We start from the raw sequence: 13,014 nt of genomic DNA on the forward strand, positions 1-13,014 counted from the left end.
GCTCTATAAAGTAGTTTTTTGGCAAATTAATTGGTATGGCACTAAATATATAATTTAATTTTGGTAAAATTGTCATTTTTATTATATTAGCTCGACCCAGCCATGAGCAATTGATATTTTTCCAATTAGTTAGATCTGACTTTATTTGTGTGAATAGTGTTTTGTAGTTGTGGTCATATAGGTCCTGGGTTTGTTTTGGCAGGTAGATCCCCAAATATTTTATAATGTCTACAGTAACTTTATTTTTTTAATCAAGATTTATTTTAATTTCTAAAAACATAAATGTTTAATTTTAAACCACACTCCCCACAAGTAACATTTCTTGTACCACATTAAACTGTCAATATGTTATAACTAATCTCTAGTTAAGTCCAAACATCAAAAACAATAACATCCAATCAAAAAATAATGGCCTTAAAAAAAGGCTAATCGCCAGTAAAGTAAAATACAAAAAAGTTTTCAGAGTTCACAAATGTTACAACAGAAAGATAAGCGATTCAAGTAGAGTGCTATTTTAAAATTATTCCAACAAGAAGCATGTGTGCATGTTGTACTTTATAAATGTTTACTTTGAACCTTTACTTTGTAAAATTACTAATATTTTATTACTAGACAATAAATTATGGGGTTGCTGATTAAATGGCACTTAAATATTAAAATAGGGAAAATAAAAGCAATAATCCCATGAACTTTGTCTTTGTCGAAACAAGTCCTTTACAAAGTAATCTAAAACACTTAATTTAAGTGAGTCATCCACTCATCCGCCATTGGTTTTTGCAATTTTTTTAAAAAACCGTAGTTTTCCTCAAGGGATCACTGTTTATAAGTCTGAACTTGTTTTTCTTTTAACATTCTTAGAATGTCTACTCCTGAACATTTTGATCTTTAAGGCACTACACAATGAAGTTCCCTTTAAATCAAATTAACAGAAGTACTTTAGGAATGGCTAAGTAAGATCTCTTCTAAGTTCTCTTTTCTAGTTTAGTTTATAAAGTAGAGGTAATCTATTTAAGGGCCTAAAGGAAATGACATCCAAGTACATTTTCCTAAAATTCCAATGTTGGTAATAGCATTTCTTTTAAAAAAAGAACTTATCAAAAATTCAGGTGTTTATTTAAAAAGAGGAAAAGTACATGAGATCTAAAGGGGAAGATCTAAAGAAAATTTTAACCTATAAATTTTCTAAATCCTTTTTCAAGTGACAAGTATTAGTAAGACTGGCATTAATATTGTGATCACACAATTACAGCAGAGCTTACACAGGCTTAACATATATAATTTACATTTAAAATAAGTTAAATAATTTTAAAAATATATTCTAATTTAATTGGCCCTTAAATATTTTCCCTCTGGGAAACATTTAGCTGAACTTGGCTTTTTCTATCTATGGTTAATTCTGACTTGACTATTCCCCTGTCCTTTTCCCCCTTCATCCCCCCCCCAAAAAAACACACTTTAATGAGTTACTTTAAAAACTGGGGTTGTTTTTATATTTAAAGTTTATTTTACTTAAATATTTAAAGTTTTGTTTTTCTGAAGTGGAATTCAATCATCTTTGCATGTCTATCATTGTTCAGAGTTAATGGTAGTAGAGGGAAAGGACTTAGATATAACACTATGCATAAAGATCATAAATTGGAAAGAATATTATGAACAGAAAGAAATCAAAGTTTAAGGAGTAAAAGGCTCAAATAATTTTGAGTACAAATACCATCTATAATAAGAGGTCAGCAAACATGGAAAATGGAGAGCTGTAATTCTAAACTATTTTTTGAAATTCAAAAACTTAAGAATTTCAGGGCATGAAAATAAATATAAAATGGGAAAAGTGCAATAATGACCCCTAATAAGAAACTTCTTTTAAGTAAATAATCCCAAATAAAATGAAGTTTCACAAAATCTCATCTTAAACAAATATATTACACTACACACATCAAATAAAAAGTTCACCATCATTTCTTTTCAGAGCATTAGACTGCCAAAGCTTTACAAAATGCATTAGTTGTCCATAGCATCTAAATCTAGTAGCATTATCTGTAGCCACTAGAATCATCTGTTTTCATCTGCAGCAAATGACTTAAAGCTAAGCCAAAAGTTTTCACTTATATACATATATTTCTATCACAAAAAGCTGTTATGATCCTGTTATGCTCTCTGCTTTTACTGTGTGTTTCACAAAGCTTCTGTATAGTTCAACATACTAAAAACAATCTTGATTTTTAAAAGAAATCTTTTTGGTACTGCTGCATGATGGGTATAAATGTAAGATTAATTTACACTTAAAATGGCAACTACATTGTATCATATAAACAAATTCAGATTTGGGAAAATTTTCTTGAGTTAACCAAACACAAGGCTGCAGCAATGATAAAATGGTGGAAAGCAAGGAAAAAATGAACACTAAATTGACTTTTGATCAGTGGCCATTCATTATTTTGCTTTCTGGCATACGGAAGAAATTATCTTCTTTGAGTTTCAAATGTTCTGGTAAATCCAGTTGTCTCTTAGCTTCTTCAATATCATCTTGAATTGCTGAAATAAGGGCATCAAGTGAACTAAAGTTTTTCTCTGGTCTGATGTAGCCAGTAATGACTATACTAAAGATTTCCCCATAGAAGTCTTCTTTGAAGGTATGTATAATGTGAGTTTCCATAGATTTTTTAGTGTTCTTGTAGTATGGGTTCCATCCTATGCTTAAAACCATCTTATGGACGTCTCCGTTTCCAACCGAGGGCCAACCATAGTAAATCCCAGTGGATAAATCACTCGGGATTATCGACTGCTTGCTCAGGAAAGTTAGCTGTGGGGATGCCAAGCTGCTTGGAGCCCCGTCCGAAGCCCCTCACCACTTTACCCCGGCAGAAATAAGGCAGGTGCTTCATCACGGCGCTGGCTCCGGGCTCGGCGGACGGCCCGGGGGAAGAGAGCGGAGGAGTCGCCGTGGAACTCAGGGCAACGACTCCCCCTGGCCAGCCGCGAGTGGGAGGAGGGGGGAGATTCCGAAGGGCGATCAGGCGCGCGTGGAGGGCGCGAGACTGGCGGCCAATGGGCCTCGACCGAACGCTGCAGGCGAAGGTCGCTGGACAGAACCTCTGCGCGCCACTGACCCAACAGAAACCGCAATCTACAGTAACTTTAAATGGGATTTCTCCTTCTATCTCTTGCTGTTGAATTTCATTGGAAATATATAGGAATGCCGAGGATTTATGTGGGTTTATTTTATATCCTGCAACTTTGCCAAATTTATTTATTGTCTCAAGTAGTTTTTTACTTGATTCTCTAGGATTCTCTAAGTATATCATCATATCATCTGCCAAGAGTGATAACTTGGTCTCTTCTTCGCCTAATTTGATTCCTTTGATTTCTTTTTCTTCTAATTGCTACTGCTAACATTTCTAGTACCAGATTGAATAAGAGGGGTGATAGTGGACACCCTTGTTTCACCCCTGATCTTATGAGAAGTGCTTCTAGCTTCTCCCCATTACATATAATACTTGCTGATGGCTTTAAATACATGTTACCTATTATTTTAAGGAAGGCTCCATTTATTCCTATACTTTCTAATGTTTTTAATAAGAATGGATGTTGTATTTTGTCAAAAGCCTTCTCTGCATCTATTGAGATGATCATGTGGTTTCTGCTAGTTTTATTGTTGATATGCTCAATTATACTGATGGTTTTCCTAATATTAAACCATCCTTGCATTCCTGGAATAAATCCTACCTGATCATAGTGTATTATTCTTGAGATAAGTTGCTGTAGTCTTTTTGCTAGTATTTTATTTAGAATTTTTGCATCTATATTTCATTCATGAGGTAGATTGGTCTATAATTTTCTTTCTCTGTTTTATCTCTTCCTGATTGAGGTATCAGTACCATATTTGTGTCATAAAAGGAATTTGGTAGGACTCCTTCTTAACTAATTTTCCCAAATAGTTTGTAGAGTATTGGAATCAATTGTTCTTTAAATGTTTGATAGAATTCACTAGTAAATCCGTCTGGCCCTGGAGATTTTTTCCTAGGGAGTGGACTGATGGCTTGTTCAATTTCTTTTTCTGAGATGGGGTTATTTAAGTAATTTACTTCCTCTTCAATTAATCTGGGCAACTTGCATTTTTTGTAAATATTCATCCATTTCCCTAAGATTGTCATATTTATGTGCATACAATTGGGAAAAATAATTCCTAATTATTGTTTTGATTTCCTCTTCATTGGAGGTAGATTCACCCTTTTCATTTTTGATACTCATAATTTGGTTTTCTTCTCTCTCTTTTTTTTTTTTTTTTTGGCCTTTTTTTGGAGGGCAATTGGGGTTAAGTATCTTGCCCAAGGTTACAAGGATAGTATTTTTGTGTGGGTGTTAAGTGTCTCAGGCCGGAACCTAACTCGGGTCCTCCAGACTCCAGGGCTGACGCTTTACTCACTGCGCCACCTAGCTGCCCTTCTCTCTTTTTTATTTTTTATCATATTGACTAAGGGTCTATCAATTTTGTTAGTTTTTCCATAAAACCAGCTCTTAGTTTTATTTATTAATTCATTAGTTTTCTTAATTTCAATTTTATTAATCTCTCCTTTGGTTTTCAATATTTCTCATTTAGTATTTAATTGGGGATTTTGAATCTGTTCTTTTTCTAGGTTTTTCAATTGCATGCCCAATTCATTGACCTCCCTTTTCTCTAATTTAATCATGTATACACTCAGGGATATAAAACTTCCCCTAAGGACTGCCTTTAATGCATCCCACAAATTTTGATACGTTGTCTCATTATCATTCTCTTGAATAATTACTGGTTGTTTCTATAATTTCTTGTTTGACCCACTCATTCTTTAGGATTAAATTGTTTAATTTCTAATTAGTTTTTAGTCTGTCTTTCCATGGTCCTTTATTGCATAATTTTTATTGCATCATGATCTGAGAAGGATGCATTTAATATTTCTGCCTTACTGCATAGAATTGTGAGGTTTTTATGCTCTAGAACGTGGTCACTTTTTGAGTATGTGCCATGAACTGCTGAGAAGAAAGTATATTCCTTTTTATCCCCATTCAGTTTTCTCCAGAGATCTATCATACCTATCCTCTCTAAAATCCTGTTCACCTCCTTAACTTCTTTCTTGTTTATTTTGAGGTTAGATTTATCAAGTTCAGAGAGGGGGAGATTAAGGTCTCCTACTAGTATAGTTTTGCTATCTATTTCTTCCTCTAATTCTTTTACCTTCTCCTCTAGGAATTTGGATGCTATACCACTTGGTGCATATATGTTAAGTAATGATATTGCTTCATTCTCAATGGTGCCTTTTAACAGGATATAGTTTCCTTCCTTATCTCTTTTAATTAGGTCAATTTTTGCTTTTGCTTTATCTGAGATAAGGATTACTACCCCTGCTTTTTTTACTTTAGCTGAGGCATGATATATTTTACACCAGCCTTTTACCTTTACCCTGTGTGTAGCCCTCTGTTTCAGATGTGTTTCTTGTAAACAGCATATTGTAGGATTATGATTTCTAATCCATTCTGCTATCTGTCTCCGTTTTATGGCAGAGTTCATTCCATTCACATTTACAGTTAGGATTGTTATCTGTTTGTTCCCTCCATCCTGTTCCTGCCCCTGTTAATGTTCATAGTTTTCCTTCCTTCTCCCTTCCCCCCCATAATAGTTTTCCTTTTGACCACTGCCTCCCTCAGTGTTCCCTTATCAGCCCCCCTCCCTTTTCCTCCCCTTTCCCCTTACTTCTTCCCTTCCTACTAACCACCTTTTAACCACCTACTAACCACTTTCATAGCCCTTTCCCCCTCCTACTACCTGTAGAATATTTTTATACTTAACAAAGTATGTTATTTCTTCTTCGCACCAAGAGTGACAGGAACAAGTCTCATGCGAAGCTCCTCTCCCTCTCCTCTTTCCCTCTGAAATGATACTTTTTGTGTATCTTCTCCATAGAGTCCTTTGCTTAACTGGTTGTTATTCCCTCCTTGCACCAGAACCAATGAGGGAAAAGCTCATATGATTCCCATCTCCCTCCCTTCTTTTCCTCTGCTATACAGTTTTTATGCCTTTTTGTGTGGCATAATTTACCCTTTTCCACTTATTCATTCCTTTTCTTCCATTGCAGTTCCTTTGTAGCCCTTAATAAGATTTTTTTTAATCATCATTTTGTGTATTTTATACTCATACCCTCTACTTCTCTATAACCAGTTTGCTCTTATCAAATAGCAGGGTGTGTGTGTGTTTTCCTTGTTTACCTTTCTACATCACTGTTGCATCTCATAATTGGAGGTTGAATTTTCCATTGAGTTCTGGCTTTTTTATCAAGAAGGATCTCTGTTATATCGTTGAATGACCATCTCTTTGTCTGGAAGAAATATGCTCAGTCTCACTGGGTATGTGATCCTTGGCTGTAACCCAAGCTCTTTTCCCTTCCAGAAAATTGTATTCCACTGCCTCTGATCTTTCAGTGTGGAGGCTGCCAAATCCTGTGCAATCCTCACTGTGGCCCCTTGATATCTGAACTGTTGCTTTCTGGCTGCTTGAAGTATTTCCTCTTTTATCTGGTAGTTCTGGAGTTTGACCACAACATTTAGAGGACTTTTCAGTTTGGGATCTCTTTCAGCAGGTGTCCGGTAGATTCTCTCGATTTCTATTTTACCCTCAGGTTTTAGTATCTCAAGACAGTTTTCCTTAACAAGCTCTTGGAGAATGTTTTTCAGGCTCATTTTTTCATCATGATTTTCTGGTAGGCCTATGATTCTCATATTATCTCTCCTGAATCTGTTTTCCAGGTCAGTTATTTTTTCTTTGAGGTATTTTACCTCTTTTTCTAATTTTTATTCTTGTTGTTTTGTTTGACTAATTCTTGGTTCCTCATAGAGTTATTTGTTTCAATTTGGTTGATTCTAGTTTTTAGCAAATCATTTTCCTTGGTTAATTTTTGGAGCTCCTTTTCCATATCATACACTTTTCTTTTTAGACAGATGTTTTCTTCATTATAATGTTTTTCTAATTCTGCTATTTTGGTTTTGAGAGAATTATTCATTTTGTTTTCTATCTCTCTCATTTGGTTTTCAAAGTTCCATTTGATCTCATTTAGGAGAGCCTTCTGTGCTTGGGACTCATTCCCTATTGATGTTTCAGCTGTGGGTGTGGAGTCCACATTGTCTCTCTCTGAGTTTGGTTCCTCCCTCTGAGGATAGTAGGACTCCAGAGTCTTTGTCTTTGTAGTCTGCTTTCTACCCATTTTGAGGCAGGGCCCTAGCCATGTCCTTCCTCTAGGGATCTGTAGCAGCAAGCACCCCAAGCGTCCTCAGGGTTTGCTGCCACCACAGGTTCTTAGATCTGCTTTGTTAAAGGAAAGCAACTCAAAATGGGTTAACAAGCTTACTTTAATCAGTCGGACATATATCGTTTTACCTTGTTCAGGGGAAAAGGTCAGCACCCCGAACTTCAAAGTATACAGGCAGAATTATCAAGACAGAAACAGATCTAGTAGACAGATTTCAAACTGTCCAACCATTACATCCATACCCAGTCAACATCTGCGTTTCAATATCTGGGTTTTTTCAAAGCCGGGGGGTCTCTGGACAACGGCTTCCCAGAATCCATATCAAATCACAGAACACTTCTCAAAGTGAGCCCCCAAAACAAAGGTACACATCAGGGCTTATATAGCCTTCTCCTGGCTCAGAGAATGTAACAACCTTTTGGACCCACTGGCCAATCAAAAAGTATCTACTGAAAAACAAGCCTCCCACCCCAGGCTCCAGGTGCACTTTAGCCTAGGGGCAGGGAAGATCTTTAAATTTGCATTTCCTTTACAGGATCCCAAGCCTTTACTGTAGAGGGTTTTGCCCTGGGGCAATAATTACTATGTTTTCAGGGATAGAGGGGGGGTTTGGAGCAGGTGAGGTTCACTCTGTCATCCTGGTCTATGGAGGTCCTGATCGGGGCCTTTTGGGGGGGGGCTATGAAGTGGTAGCCCCAGGAGTATTTGCTGTTCAGGACAGGGGCCCCTGTATTTGGTTCTCACCTCGCTCTTTACGGTCCCAGCCCTTTGGTGATAGGCCTGGTAGTGGCCCTTGTGGTTGGTGGGAAGACTTGCCCTCCAAGTTGATCAGGCCCCTTCCAGGCCTGCCTCTGCATCTCACAATGGACTTTTAAAAGCCCATTTTTCCAGAGCTATATTTCCAAAAATCAAAAATGAAATCCACAAAGAACAAAAAATAAATTGTCTCAGCTTTTTGGAAGAAGAAGGAGGAGTTGGGGAAGAAGAAGAAGGGAGAGGAGAAGAAAAGTGAAAAAGGAAGAGAAGAAGAAGAAATAGCAGCACTCCCCAATCTCTGCTTAAATTGGCAGGTTGGGTCCCCAGAGGGCACTGACTCATCAGAGAACATGATAGAGACAGTTAATACCAAATGTTCTCCTAAGAACCTAGTTCACTGCTTCCCACAAATATATCCTACACGGGAGGAATAAGCTTAAATTTAGACCACCATAATTGTAGTGAGCCACATGTTTAAGAAGTATGTGTGAAGTTTGAACTCACATCACCTGCCTTCATAGTCCATTGCTTTGTGTAGAGACTTCACACAGAATCCTTATTATTGTTCATTGTGCATTCTACAAGAGGATCAGTGACATCATGAGGGTGATGTCTTGACTTGGGTCTGAATTGGATATGAGTGGGGCAGAGTTGTGCAGTCTTCAGCTTTATTCTCTCCTCCAGAGTCATCAAAGTCCAGTAACAAGACAAAGGTCAAGTAAGCCAGGGTCTGACCTTAGAAAAAAATTACATGAATACTGTGGTGGAAAAGAAGGTCTAATACCCAGGAGAGATATGTGAGCAAAGCCAAAGAAAAGCCCTTTAGCTCTACTACGACAGCAAGTCATCTCTGGTCTTTCAGGTACCTATGGTAGAAGCCCCTCCAGCTCCAAACAGATCCTGTGTAAAATCAGTCCACCTTCCTCTAGGCTAGGTTTTTACGTCCACAGATATGCAATGTGGACCTAGTGCTCTAAGGTGCCCTCAGGCTAAAATTAGCTGTCTTCTTTTTTTGATTATTCACCTAATTCCCTTTTTGTCTGATATCATTAGACCCATTGTCTTTGTCATTTGGCAGCAGATTTTCATTTTAAATCTGTTTAGAGCTGTCTAAGTTAAATGTATATCCTATAAAAAGAAATGTTGAGGGGTGGCCAGGTAGCACAGCGAGTAAGAGCACCGGCTCCAGTGTTGAGAAGACCTGGAGATCGAATCCTGGGCTCAGACACTTAGCACCCACCCAGAAACACCTGGCCGTGTAACCTTGAGCAAGTTACTTAACCCCAATTGCTAAAAAAAAAAAAAAAAAGAAAAGAAAAGAAATGTTGAATTATGTTATTTAATCCATTTTAGATGCTTTTTGCATTTTATTAGAGAGTTTTATGACATTTTCTTTTAGCATTTTAATCAGCAAATTTGTCTTTTCTTTGGTCATTCTCTTTGAAGGAATTACCCACTTTCTTATTCTTATTATTTCCCAAATTTAATAGAGCCATTCTAAATTAAGTTCCTCCATTTTCTATTAACAACAGTATAGATGCAATAAGGGTCTGGCATATGGCCAGAGTACTCAACACTTCTCTTTACATGAAGGTTCTTAGGAAATTGCTTCTGGAAGAATCATAAGTGTCTGAGGCCATATTTGAACTCAGGAAGATGAGTCTTCCTGGCTCTGGACCAGTACTCTTTGCACTATGGCACCACCCAGCTGTTCTTCGGTGCTATTATCCCCATTTTACTATACATTGCAATAAATTGCATTTCTTTACTCAATTGAGCAAACTGAGGCAAACCGAGGTTAAGTGACTTACCCAGGGTCACATAGGTAAGTGTCGGAGGCTGGATTTTAACCGTCTTCTTGACTGTGTCCACTATATAATGCTCCATCCACTATACCACCTAACTGCTGCAAGGCACTTAAGGAGACTCTATCACTCCATTCTGTCATTCTGGTCTATGTATTTTCCAAGAGTTTATATAATTCAGTAATTTGGGGAGGCCTGTATTTCCAGCTGGTCTGCATCATGTGTAATTTCATTTTCCACTATAGTCAGTTTAGCTATTTATTGTTTTTATAATTTTTAAAAGGTATTCTATCGTATTGTCCACATTGGTCATTGTCTTAATTAATTCCTCACAGTCTTTTGTTTCTCTTCCTTCTCATATAATTTTCATGTCTGATTTTCTAATTTCTTCTATTATTTGATCTTGTCAATTTTTTTTAGCATTGCTTTTTCTTGTGTGGTCCAAGAGAGTCTTGCCTTCTTTTGTTTCTACAGAGATTCCCAGGGCTCAAAGAAATTATTCACAAAGGGAGGCTGGTAGAGCAAGTTCTGAGATTCTGGCATGGGAAAGGGATTGCTCCCTCCTTCTTCTCGGGGTTACAATGTTCTCTTTTTACAGAACTGTGAAATAAGAGCCACACAACAGATAAAAAGAACACTCTCCAGACTTTTCAAACTTTTCTTCTAATTTGGCTTTCAGAAGCAAGACAGTAGTACCAGGAATTGAGACTGCCAGAGCAGGAAGCAGGACCAAGGGAATCTAGGCAAAAAAGCAACAGTTACCAAGCTCTGACCAGCACTGGCTAGAATCTGCTGAAAACCAGCAGTGATCATGAATCTTGTTTGTTAGTAGGCTGGAAAATTAAAAGAAATTTTATCATCCCCATTTTTTCTTTTATTAGTGTGCTGATTGGGAGATGGGAAGGTTGAGTGAAGAATTCATTCCTTTTTATAAGCTTCAGGTATGTATATTCAGGATATTGTTACACAAAGAATATCTAGGAGGAAGATCTGTATGAGTAAATGAGTGAATGTTCATTCACCCAGAAAACCTAGGAGAAAGTAAGCATAATGGAGAAGAGCTTATTTTTTTTCCCTATATTTTGATTCCATGTTACCAAAGCTCTGTGAAGACCCACTGAATTTCTCAATAGGTATGTACCAAGATCTGAGGGGATGAAATATCTAATGAAGTGAGGACAGTGAGTCAAAAAAATATAAAAAATAAAGGGCACATTTTAATGTTTGCTAAATACATCATCTCCTAAATGAGATAGGATACAGGAATGAAAGGAAAAGTTTGTGAATCAAAATGCCATCTTGGGGACAGAAAAAATTGCTAGATTTATTCAGGCTAACAGCATGCTAAAAGATGTTTACAGACACAGCAGATAGGTAGAAACTGCATTGTACGGTATTAAGCAGAGAAACAGCTAGTGTCTAAGTCAGATCTTGCTTTTTGATGTTTCAAACCCCTTGAGTGGATTTTTACTTATATTGACTATATGTGAGGAATATGCCAAGTGATACCACACCACAAATATTTATTTACCTCATTGTGAAGTTGTAATTTTCATATTTTTCATTGTTGTTCAGTCGTTTTTCAGTCATGTCTGACTTCATGACCCCATTTAGGGTTTTCTTGGCAGAGATACTGAAGTGGTTTGCCATTCCCTTAGCCAGCTCATTTTATAGATGATGAAACTGAAACAAACAGGGATAAGTGACTTGCCCAAGGTCACACAACTAGTAAGTGTCTGAGGCCAGATTTCTACTCAGAAAGATGAGTCTTCCTGACTCCAGGCCTGGCACTGTGCCACCTAGCTGCACCTTCATCTTTACCTAATCACTTTTAATGTTATTTATCCACCAAAGGGACTTCTAGTGCCAAGATGGCACAGTGAGGAAGAAACCCTCTGAAGTCCTCCAAAGTTCCCTTCCAACAACTAGAAAAACCACCTCCGAAGTGATCTAGGAGCAGGGAAGCAGCTTGCCAGCATGGCAGGAAAGGTCTGTCTCATTGAGGTGGGAGGGGAGCAAGGTCCAAGAGCAAGCAGCTGCCAGCTTCTCAGCAGAGGGCCTATAGCAAGTCTCCTAGCCTGGGGCAATCCACCAGCAAGGCCCCACCCTCCTGCAAACCAAGAGTCCCTAGGCATGTGGCAAGGCACCACCCCAGTGACCCCACCTCCAACACTAGCCACCGGGAAGCCTTAACCCCACTGAGCAGTAAAGCTATGCCTCAGGGCTAGCCAACAGTAAGACTGCACCCCTGGGGCCTGCCAGCCAAGAGACCTTGTTTCCATAGCAACCCAGCAGCAGGGGCCCACCTCTGTGTCAGACCAGAAATAATATCCTTCCTCCAGGGTCAGCCACCAGAAAGACTCTGTTAACATAGCAACCCAGCAGCAAGGCCTGGAACAGATCAACAGCTAAACCCCACACCCAGGGAAGACCAACAGAGAGGTGTCTCCTCCACTACCCCAGTACAAGCCAGAAGGGAAGCCTACCCTCTAGAGAAAGCAAGTAGCTAAGCCCTGAAGCCCAGTGAAAGCCAACAGTAAGATCCAGAGCCTCAGGACAAAAATCTTAGGACTGTGCAGGACCAGAGCCAAACTCTCACATTAAAATACCAAGTCACAAAAAAGGCAGAACAATGAGCAAAAAACAAAAACAAACAGAAAAAATAGAGCTTGACTGTAGAAAGTTACTATGATGATAGGGAAGATCAAGGTATGTACTTAGAAGAGGACATTAGTGTCAAAATGTGAAGCCTCAAAGAAAAATGTAATTTGGTCTCAGGCCCAAAAAAAGAATTCCTAGAAGAGCTTAAAAAGGATTTTAAAAAGCAAATTAGAGGAGTAGGAAAAAAAATTGGGGAAAGAAATGAGAGAAATACAAGAGAAAAATTTTAAAAAGCATGGGAAAAGATATACAAAAATTTACTGAGGGAAAAAAATCTCCTTAAAAATTGAATTGGCTAAATGGAAAAGGAAGTACAAATGCTCACTGAAGAAAATAATTCCTTAACAATTAGAACTGAACAAGTGGAAATTGACTCTGAGACATCAAGATATGATAAAACAAAATTTAAAAAATAGAATAAAATGTGAAATTTCTCATTGGAAAAACAATTGACCTAGAAAATAGATCCAGGAGAGATAATATAAGAATTATTGGACTACCTGAAAGCCATGATA

General features: G+C 37.9%; 1 protein-coding gene and 1 pseudogene across 1 annotated transcript in view; both read right to left on the reverse strand.

Moving 5' to 3' along the window:
- The window catches only part of LOC138171463 (activated RNA polymerase II transcriptional coactivator p15), a 216,307-nt gene that overhangs the window by 75,586 nt on the left and 127,707 nt on the right, over positions 1-13,014 (reverse strand). The window lies entirely within an intron of this gene.
- On the reverse strand, positions 694-6,711 carry LOC138172287 (bifunctional riboflavin kinase/FMN adenylyltransferase-like; annotated as a pseudogene).

This window comes from Petaurus breviceps, unplaced genomic scaffold, assembly GCF_028583685.1.
Source record: "Petaurus breviceps papuanus isolate PSGF00001 unplaced genomic scaffold, PetGlider_PUasm1.0 128, whole genome shotgun sequence".
Lineage (NCBI taxonomy): Eukaryota > Metazoa > Chordata > Mammalia > Diprotodontia > Petauridae > Petaurus > Petaurus breviceps.